Source organism: Portunus trituberculatus, chromosome 43 (genome assembly GCF_017591435.1).
Source record: "Portunus trituberculatus isolate SZX2019 chromosome 43, ASM1759143v1, whole genome shotgun sequence".
Classification (NCBI taxonomy): domain Eukaryota; kingdom Metazoa; phylum Arthropoda; class Malacostraca; order Decapoda; family Portunidae; genus Portunus; species Portunus trituberculatus.
This window is the reverse complement of record NC_059297.1, coordinates 6,076,671-6,088,340: the sequence shown is the minus strand read 5'-3', so window position 1 is coordinate 6,088,340 and position 11,670 is coordinate 6,076,671.

Below are 11,670 nucleotides of genomic sequence, written 5' to 3'. Positions count from 1 at the left end.
AAGATGTAGGGAGGCGGTGCACATGTTCTACACTCAGTTTGGTCTAGACACTGAAAGATAACTTATTTACCACAAAAATACTAACATTCCTTGGAAGGAAAACACCAGAGGGTATTCTCATATCATTGTCGGAGCTGCAAGTGTACCGGAAATCCAGTGGAACCATGCGTGCTTTGGGATCCGAGGGGTCTCCAAGTGCACGGGTTCGAATCCGGTCCACGGTCTGAGTGCAGGTTGGGCTTCCTCACTCAGGGCAACGGTTTCCTAGCGGGTGGGCTTTGAGATAGGAAGTACCCTAAAAAGTATCCCTTTTAGCCCATAAATTCCCGTGAAAAGCCCACATAGTATATATAAAAAAAAAAAAAAATGGACCACACCTAAACACTCACTACAGAACAAATACTATAAAGAAATACTGATTATGATTATAATGATGAAAAATAATTATCATGATAATGATTTAATAATAATAATAACGATAATAATAATAATAATAACAATAACAATAATAATAATGATAATAATAATAATAATAATAATAATAATAATAATAATAATAATAATAATAATAATAATAATAATGATAATAATAATAATAATAATAATAATAATAATAATAATAATAATAATAATAATAATAATAATAACAATAAAAATAATAATGATAATAATGGTAATAACGATTATAATACTAATGATGATGATAGTACCAGTGATAATATTAATCTCAGACGTGGTCGAGCACCCAGAGCAGTGATTCCTAAGCTGCCTTACATGACGCCTCATTACTTACCTCCCCCGTCACACTTATTGCGTTTATATCAAATTATACTCTTCTGTGATATATATCAATACCGTTTAGAAAAAAAAACATGGATCTTTAGATGAAAAAAATTGACAAATGATACGCAGGTGAGACATTTTAATTAATATTTGATTTCAAATAAGCAAAAAAAAAAAATAATAATAATAAAATAAATAAATAAAAAAAAAAAAAAAAAAAAATAAGAATGAAGGATAATTATATATAATGATCAAGACTGAATAAGTAAAGAACATGAAAACATTGGCTCACTCACGATGAATGGGTTTCTGAGGACTAAACCATCAACAATTGCTACCTTGACAGTATGAGGAAGACGAGCGCCCCAGCAGTAACAGAGACAAAGAAGAGCGGTGAATGATAGTTTCACCAGGACAATGCCGACAGAAGTCTATGAATAAATGTCAGTTACACAGGAAGATACGTTTATGCAGCGAAAAGATAGTAGGTGCTAATGTATCTGGTGCCACAAAGATTAGAAGTGTGAAACAAAATAGATTACAATAAACAAGTCGTGATGAAGCACTCTGGCAAGGTCGTCTAAGATAGGATGCCAACTGGCCTCCGCATTCTCAAAACATTTCAGTGTTTTGTCTCCACTACTTTGACATTCTAGTGAAAGCAAGTTCTGTTTGTTTTCAAGGTCGTTTATTTTCTGGAGATATTCTACAGAAGGATGCTGCATCATTAACGCAAAAAAAAAAAAAAGTTCCAACCCATGACAACCTTACAGAGTACAAATCCTTTCTGTGATCTTTGTAAATAATCCCTCAGGTGAGCAAAGCCACGTACTCTTCCTCTTATACTAACAAAAATCAATATACCTCATTTACGTAGCTTGTTTCCTTTAATAAGCTGTTGTTTTTATTAAGCCAAGAAGAAAATCATTCATAACCAATGTGTTTTCATAATCACGCAAACGTTTCGTTGGTAATGGTGCGTGACCAACTGGAAAACTACTACTACTACTACTACTACTACTACTACTACTACTACTACTACTACTACTACTACTACTACTACTACTACTACTACTACTACTACTACTACTACTACTACTACTACTACTACTACTACTACTACTACTAGTCCTACTACTACTACTACTACTACTACTACTACTACTACTACTACTACTACTACTACTACTCCTCCTCCTCCTCCTCCTCCTCCTCCTCCTCCTCCTCCTCCTCCTCCTCCTCCTCCTCCTCCTCCTCCTCCTCCTACTACTACTACTACTACTACTACTACTACTACTACTACTGATAAACAAAACCATGGACTGTCCTGTTGGTAATTAAGTACTGTTTCTATTTGTGGGCTGCTGTATTTCAGTAAACCCACGGGCCATGCACTGCCAAACCCCACGCAGTCTTGGCACTTTCACTATCTAGTATCTACACGAACACCAGGAATTAAAAAAAATATATATATACGTAATAAGCTGACTAATTGTAGTCTTTTAACACATGTAGATGAAAAAAAAATACAGTCTGCATCATTACTGTCATTACTATCATTCCAGTGTCTTCTATTGTCTCTCATGAGCTATAAATTAGGTTACCTCATTAGTAATGCGATAAGATGGGGTAATGCAACACGTAAGACGGCAGACGATGATATTACAGGGGAAGGAAGCGTGACGTGTCTTTCATAACGCGTATTTCATGGATCCGTGCCTTCTACGTCATCTGGTGTACTGTGGTATGCATGTGTCATGGAAAGCGGGGTAATTTTACTATATCGTTCATAAATGTGTTCCTATACGTATAATATATACTTATTAGGGAAAGAGTAAGCTAATTTTACTATATCGCTCTTCACATTTTCTTCTCATAATGTACTTGTCAAGGAAAGAGCGAGCTAGTGTCGTTGCTATATTGGTGTTAATCAATATCTTCTTTCTCTTTGTACATGCTGTATTTTCTACTCTCTTTTGTCCAAGTTACGCATCTTACACCAAGATTCTAATTCTACCCAAAACAACAATAGCGTACCAGCTTCACTTTCATTCATATCCATCAGCCTCAAAGAAACCTTCCATTTAACATGCCCCTTCTGTACTTCAGCCGCCTCGCCAATGCATGTAGGCTTACCTGAACCACTTTGCATGATATAATAATTGGTATATTGTAATAGCTACATTGTATTTTGATGGGTCTTCATTATTCGATTAATTACATAGACGATATAACGGAAAGACAACTTATTTTGGTCTCTAATGCTATTGGTGAATGTGTGCATTGTAGAAATTCCCCTTTAACAGGCCACACACACACACACACACACACACACACACACGGCCGGGTGGAGATATTTGGGTGTGTTTCCTTTCACGTGTAGCCCCTGTTCACCTAGCAGTGAGTAGGTACGGGATGTAAATCGAGGAGTTGTGACCTTGTTGTCCCGGTGTGTGGTGTGTGCCTGGTCTCAGGCCTATCCGAAGATCGGAAATAATGAGCTCTGAGCTCGTTCCGTAGGGTAACGTCTGGCTGTCTCGTCAGAGACTGCAGTAGATCAAACAGTGAAACACACACACACACACACACACACACACACACACACACAGTAGTGTAGTGGTTAGCACGCTCGACTCACAATCAAGAGGGCCGGGTTCGAGTCCCGGGGCGGCAAGGCAAATGGGCAAGCCTCTTAATGTGTGGCCCCGGTTCACCTAGCAGTAAATAGGAACGGGATGTAACTCGAGGGGTTGTGGCCTCGCTTTCCCGGTGTGTGAAGTGTGTTGTGGTCTCAGTCCTACCCGAAGATTGGTCTATGAGCTCTGAGCTCGCTCCGTAATGGGGAAGACTGGCTGGGTGACCAGCAGACGACCGAGGTGAATTACACACACACACCGCGTAGTGTAGTGGTTAGCACGCTCGACTCACAATCGAGAGGCCCGGGTTCGAGTCCCAGCGCGGCGAGTCAAATGGGCAAGCCTCTTAATGTGTGGCCCCTGTTCACCTAACAGTAAATAGGTACGGGATGTAACTCGAGGGGTTGTGGCCTCGCTTTCCCGGTGTGTGGAGTGTGTTGTAGTCTCAGTCCTACCCGAAGATCGGTCTATGAGCTCTGAGCTCGCTCCGTAATGGGGAAGACTGGCTGGGTGACCAGCAGGCGACCGAGGTGAGGTGAATTACACACACACACACACACACACACACACTAGCTTACCACACACAGTACACCCTAATTTCTTGTTCGGGCGCTCATTTTATCACTCAAAAGCCAATGATCTTGCCACACTGTTAAGAGCGCGGTCATATTTTTTTTGTCCTAAACATACCCAGAACGTAGAATCCCACTAACCCGTGTTCAGCAACTACCCACTAATGACGACACACGTGCATTGGATCGACTGTTCACTGTAGCCATGACGATAATTATGGAGCACTGCTAACAATATAACCGTGTCCAAAACAATACCATAGATTAATGACCATATAAGGCTACAGTATAAGAAAGATAGTCTGAAAAAAAGAAAAAAAAAAGAATCACCCTTACAATTCCATGCCTGAGGTGTGATCGCACTGTACGCGTGGTAGACATGTTTTATCTGACGCATCATTACTCGCCACTCGTCAGCGCCAGGATACAAACGTTCGGACTATGGCTTCGACTTCGGATAGCTATTCAACATCATCCATGCTATGTGTAGGTATGTTAACAATATATGAAATACGTAAGTGTTTGTTAGATATTTGCTTCCCAGAGAGAGAGAGAGAGAGAGAGAGAGAGAGAGAGAGAGAGAGAGAGAGAGAGAGAGAGAGAGAGAGAGAGAGAGAGAGAGAGATATGCTTTTACATTAATAGTAGTAATACCAGTAGTAAAAGTACCATCAATAGTAAAAGTAGTAGTAGTAGTAGTAGTAGTAGTAGTAGTAGTAGTAGTAGTAGTACTAAAGTGGTAAAGTGTAGTGGTGGTAGTGGTAGTAGGTGTAGTAGTGCAGGTGGTAGTGGTAGTAGTAGTAGCAGTGGTAGCAGTAGTAGTAGTAGTAGTAGTAGTAGTAGTAGTAGTAGTAGTAGCAACAGCAGTAACAGCAATAGTACTATTACTACTAGTTGTAGTAGTAGTAGTAGTAGTAGTAGCTGTAGTAATAAAAGTAGCAGAAGTAGTACTACTAAAAGTAGTAAAAGTAGTAGTAGTAGTAGTAGTAGTAGTAGTAGTAGTAGTAGTAGTAGTAGTAGTAGTAGTAGTAGTAGTAGTAGTAGTAGTAGTCTGTTTATTGTTTATTGAGCTCATTGCCAAATAACAGTTACATACATGAATAGATATATAGTACATATCTGTAGGCATTAGTCTGCTGAGTATAAACTCCTTAGCAGACAGAACTAATTAACCTATATATAATATATATATATATATATATATATATATATATATATATATATATATATATATATATATATATATATATATATATATATATATATATATATATGGCGCGACGGCAATGTTTAGCAAATAAAACTTACAAGAATTATATACATAATCTAACATAGTGTGATTCAACACAAGAACCTAACCATTAGCTATAATTACAGCAATTATTACATATGTTCTTATCTGTGGCAGCTTGACTTTGTAGATTGAATAAATATTGTTTAACTTTAATTTTAAATAGATTGAGATTAGCTATTATTTTTGTCATCTGGTAATGCATTCCAACATTTGGGGCCAAAACAGTGTATAGAAAATTTGTACAGTGTTGTTCTTGGTTGTGGACATAACAAATTGACATTATTACCTCTGGTACCCTGGCTGTGCTGAATAACTCTAAACATTTTACTACTGTGACTATTGTTAATTATATCATTATAAACTGTGAGAAGACAAAAATATTTCAGTAAAAAAGTCAAATCTTAATAATTTCAAATCGTTAAATAAAAAATATGTCGTATCATGTTTCCCTCTATATGTTATAGTTCTTATCAACTTCTTCTGAGTTGTTATGATTTCTTTTACAAATGTTGGCCACGTACAACCCCAGACTGACAAACAGTATATAATAATAGGGTAACACAAAGAGTAATATACACTTGTCAATGCCTCAATTGTTAAATTATGACGTACTTTATATAATATTCCACATATTTTTGACAATTTTAAGCAAACTGATTGTATATGATTTTTCCAATTCAAATTTTCATCTATGATGACCCCAAAAATTTTGTATATGCAACCCTCTTTAATTCACAGCCTTCTAAAAATACTGGTCCCATGTTGTGTACTACGGATCGATTTTGAAATAGTATATAATTAGTTTTTGTAATATTTATCTTTAATTTGTTAGCTATAACCCATTTATTAATATTTTCTAATTCAATATTCAGCGCAGTATGCAAGTGATCCAAGTTGTTATCATGTAATAAAAGAGTTGTATCATCTGCATAAAGAACATAATTAAATTTGTTACTGGCATTTGACATATCATTAATATATACTAAGAACAACAATGGGCCCAGTATTGATCCCTGAGGTACTCCCTTGTCAATATTTTTCAGCAACGATGTATTCTTGTTACAATATACTGCCTGCTTCCGGTTGTTTAAATAATTTTTGAATAACTTTAATGGTGTTCCTCTTATTCCTATATTATTTAGTTTATCAATTAATATATCATGGTCCAGAGAATCAAATGCTTTAGATAAGTCCAGGAATATGCCAGCAACATAGTGTCTTCTTTCTAAATTTCTATATACTTCACTTGTAAATCTCATTACAGCTTTCTCAGTTGACTTGTTACTACGAAAGCCATATTGATTCTCGGATAATAAGTCAAAATCTTCAAGGAAACCTTTAAATCTATGTGCAATAGCTTTCTCAAAACTTTGCTGATCGAAGGTAATATAGATATAGGTCTATAGTTACTTTCATCATCTTCTTCACCAGATTTGAATATTGGTATCACTTTAGCAATTTTTAGCTTATCTGGAAAACATCCTTGCTGAAAACATATATTGATTATGTGGGTGAGAGGTACATCAATACAGTGTGCAGTGAGCTGAAGTAATTTAGGAGGAATTTCATCATATCCTGGGGCTGTATTCGTTTTTAAAGATTTCAAATATTTATTTACCTCTTCTTTAGTAACTGGATATAAGTAAAAGAATTTTGTGATGGATTATTAAGAAACTGTCGGTGAGAGTTTTGTTGTATGTTTCTTTGTTGTAATGGTGTATCTGCTTTTTTCAAGAAATATTCATTAAAGACATTTGCAGTGAGGTCACTATTATTTTTCAGTCTGATTTCTTTAGAATTTCTGCTATTTTTTCTTCCCATTAGACTATTTATTGTGTTCCAAATTGCTTTGTTGTTACCTTGTTCACTCTTACATTTATCTTGAAAATATTTGTTTTTTGCAGCTCGAAGTAGAGTTACTAGTTTGTTCCTGTAAGTTTTGTATTGTGTTTCATATGACAATGGCCACTTAGAAGCCAGCCTCTCTAATCTATGTTTCTCCCGTATACTATTTTTTAATGCTGCAGTTATATGAGGACTTCTAACACTTTTACTAGTAACTTTGATTTTTCTTAATGGAAAACAAGATGCAAATTTTTCCTTATAAAACAATGAAATTTATCAAGGGCTTCATTTGGGTCATTAATATTTAAAATTTGTTGCCAATTTACACTTACTACTTCCCTTATGAATACATTAGTATTTGAGTCCGAAAGATTTCTTCTCTCTACATATTCGTCACACTTATCTTCTATTTTTTTAAACTGAGAGAATACTGCAAAATTATCTGTTAAGTCATTATAAACGATATAATTATTGGTATTGCTTTCGAGATGTGAAGTCCAAATGTGATCAATTAATGTTGCACAGTTTTCTGTCACTCTTGTTGGTTCTGTTGTCAGAGGGTAGCAGCCATGAGAATACATTAAATTCATGAAATCAGAGACTCCTTGTTCACGTGCTTTAAGTAAATCTAAGCCAATCCCCAAGAAAATAAATCTTTTTGTACTTTTTTCCTCTCTGCAAATTCATGTAGTTTGTTCAAAGCATTAAGAAAATCGTGCATATTCCCCTTTGGTGTCCTGTAAACAGATGCAAAAAAGCTGGAATCCTTATCATTATTCACCTGTACGCAAACACACTCAAAAAATTGTTCCATAAGGCAACACTCTTCAAAATACAAGAACTATACATACTGGACACATACATACAAACGCCTCCACCTCTCCTATTTCTATTCATAGTATACATATTATATCCTGTTAAATTATACAGAGCTTCGATGTCATTATCCAGCCTCGTCTCAGAAAACCCTATTACATCTAACTTTTCATTGTCTGAAAAACACTGATCAACTAAATTTTGGAGATTATTAGCCAGACTTCTTATGTTCATACTTAAAACCGAAAATATATCAGCTGAATTTAATTTTGTATAAACATTATCTAAATATATATACTGTGAAAATTTTTGTGTTAAGTTTCTCATATCATATATATATATATGAGTCAGTGTTGTCGCTGTTCGTGTCTTGTTCTATGTCAATTCGATTAAATATTACCTGGTCAATTTCATTTATACAGGAATAGTTAACACTTACTGTATCACTGTTACTGAGCCTTACAAGTTCATAATTACTAATGGAAAGAAAAGGAAGGCAATTATTTTCAGCCATCATTATGATGAAAGTTACATTACTTAACACATTTTTTTTATATTTACTTCTTTGTGTTATTCCTTCGCGGTTCTCTCTTTGGTTCCTGAGACTGAGTGAGGTGAGGTAGTAGTAATAGTAGTAGAAGTAGTAGTAGTAGTAGTGGTAGTAGTAGTAGTAGTAGTAGTAGTAGTAGTAGTAGTAGTAGTAGTAGTAGTAGTAGTAGTAGTAGTAATAGTAGATGCAGCAGTAGCAGGAGCAATAGCAGTAGTATCAGTAGCAATAGTAGCCGTATAAATAACAATAATAGTAGTAACAATAATAATTGCAGTAACAATACAAGTACCTTGTAATAATACACATGTAATAAAAGTAGTAGTAGTAGTAGTAGTAGTAGTAGTAGTAGATGCAGCAATGGCAGGAGCCATAGCAGTAGTATCAGAAACAATAGTAGCCGTATAAATAATGATAATAATAATAATAATAATAATAATAATAATAATAATAGTAACAATAATAATTGCAGTAACAACACCAGTACCTTGTAATAATACACATATAATAACTGTAGTAGTAGTAGTAGTAGTAGTAGTAGTAGTAGTAGTAGTAGGCGGTGGCGTAGTGGACAAGGTGGTGAGCGTGGGATCGGACAGACGTAGCGTAGTTCGCACCAGCAGCAGCAGCAGTGGTTTAAAGCAGCAGCACCAGCAGCAGGTGGGGTGATAGCAATAGTATCACTATAATAGCCTGCGCCACTAATGGGCAGCTGAACAGTAGTACACTCTTAGTGTGTCTACAGGCGCTATAGTAGTAGTAGTAGTAGTAGTAGTAGTAGTAGTAGTAGTAGTAGTTATAATTGTATCCGCAGGAACTATTGTACAATGAGGACGTTACTTCGTAGACTTCCTTTCTTGCTTTCCTTGTGTTGTGCTTTATTAGCAGGAGAGGTGGAGTGCAGGCGCGAATCACCAAGCCGCGTGGACGGGAGTGAGAGTGGCGAATTAGTGCTGCCCCTCCCAGTCCACACCCCCGCTGCCTCGACTGTCACGGGCTCCGTGCCGTCCTGGGCACCATGTGTGCCCGAAACAGGCTCCGGCCCGCTCCGTACACCACCAGCGACCAAGGCGCGATCCGATTGGCTCCGCGCATAACCCTCCGTTGTTCGTTGTCCTCGTCCGGTAGCATCCTCGGTCGTTTTTTCTCGTATTATGAGCTTTGTGTGGCGGAAGAAAGCTATTTTCCCCTCGGCCTTTGCTTCTTTCATTTGGGGCATCTGGGCATTCCTAGTTGCAAGTGAGGCAGCACATAGGTCATCATTTAAGTAGATATTTGTTCCTTTAAGTTTCTTCGCATTCCTCATCGCTGCTTCTCGATCTCTGTAGCGAGAGAAGCGAGCAACGATAGTCCGTGGTCTGGAATCCCGGCGCTGTCCCACCCTATGGGCTCTCTCCAGCTCCAGGCCAGGCAGCTGCAACTTGTCCTCCAAAATGTATAACACCTTCGCCGCTGTCTGTTCCCAAGACTCGCCGGCACTCTGCTCCTCTACGCCCGAGATGCGTATGTTGTGTCGTCTGCTGTAATCATCCAAGTAGTTACAGCGTACTTCACGATCTTTTATCTCAGATTTTGTTGAGTTTATGTCAGTTGCTTGTTGGTCCATCTTTCCGTTACTAGCTTTGCTTTTCTTTTTCGTATTCCTTGATGACAGACTTTAGATCATCTATTTCCCGCTGGCTGAATTCAAGACTGGTAGTAAGATCAGCAGCAGTAGTTTCCAGCTTCATTATTCTCTCATTCATCCGCTTTACCACTACTTCCAAGGCACTCTGATAAGCTCTTTCTTGGGATTCTAATAGTGTTTTGATCATTGCCAGATCCATAATGAACAGAGATAAGCGTTAAAGTGTATTTTAGTGGTTTGAATTAGCGGGGTCGTGACGTCAGGGTGCTAGTGCGCATGCGCAGAACTGAGCCAGCCGGTCAAGAGGGAGTAAGGCTCAGATTTTCACCAACTTTACGGCTAAGTCCAAGACCCAACTAACCCAGAAACTCTCCCAACTTGACGGCTGAGTCGTTATACTACTTGCGTAGAAGTTCCAGCATCAGTTGAGGCTCTGTGGTCTTGTAATTCTTGGTGTATAGCGGAGCACCTCAATCCTAGTGTTGACATGCGCGCGCGCCCTCTAGTAGTAGTAGTAGTAGTAGTAGTAGTAGTAGTAGTAACAGTACTATATCATTAGCATTAAATAGCTACACATGAGAAGGAATACAGGAAAATACATATGTTAATTTCAATAAATATTCTCTCCTCTCCTTTCTCACTGAACAACAAGAAAGTCTACGGTAAGAGCGCGCCGCGTTTCACTAACTCTACGGCAGAAATCCCGACTTGTCAGAGCTGTTTTCATGATTTCAGCGACACTTATGATGCATGTGTTACCTTCAAGGATGTCTGGGATCTACAAGGATGTATTAAGAATTTATATCAGCGAATAATTGGTTTAAAGGGTTTTTAAGGTTTTCTATCAATGTTTTAAGGATATTTAAGGGTTTTTCTTCATGATTTCAAATGAGGTAGATTGTGAAGTTAACGTTACTTATAAGGATGTTCGTGGGTTTACAAATGTAATTGGAAGGCTTGCAATGGTTTTATGGTTTTCACGAGTGCTTGTGACTTTTCAAGGATGCTTTTAAGTTTACGACACACACACACACACACACACACACACACACACACACACACACACACACACACACACACACACACACACACAGAGAGAGAGAGAGAGAGAGAGAGAGAGAGAGAGAGAGAGAGAGAGAGAGAGAGAGAGAGAGAGAGAGAGAGAGAGAGAGAGAGAGAGAGAGAGAGAGAGAGAGAGAGAGAGAGAGAGAGAGAGAGAGATTATTTCATTTAATTTATTAGGTATCAGGCGTCAAACTTTAATATGGACAAATAACAAACATATGAAACGTATCCAGTATTAAGGGTAGACATGTAATGTAACAATTAAGACAAGTGCATTAATTCCTCTTCCATTCCAGGGCTGCCCCCACTCTCCCCCTTCCCTTCTTCTAGTGTCCCTCTTTCAGCGTTGTGTCTTCTATTTCAATAATTAGACAAACTGGTAACATACTGATGAAAAATATTAAATAAGTAAAAAGAATCATGATGAATGGGTCTATAATAACATGAAAAAATAATAAGAGTAAGGTTACATACATTTTTTTTTAA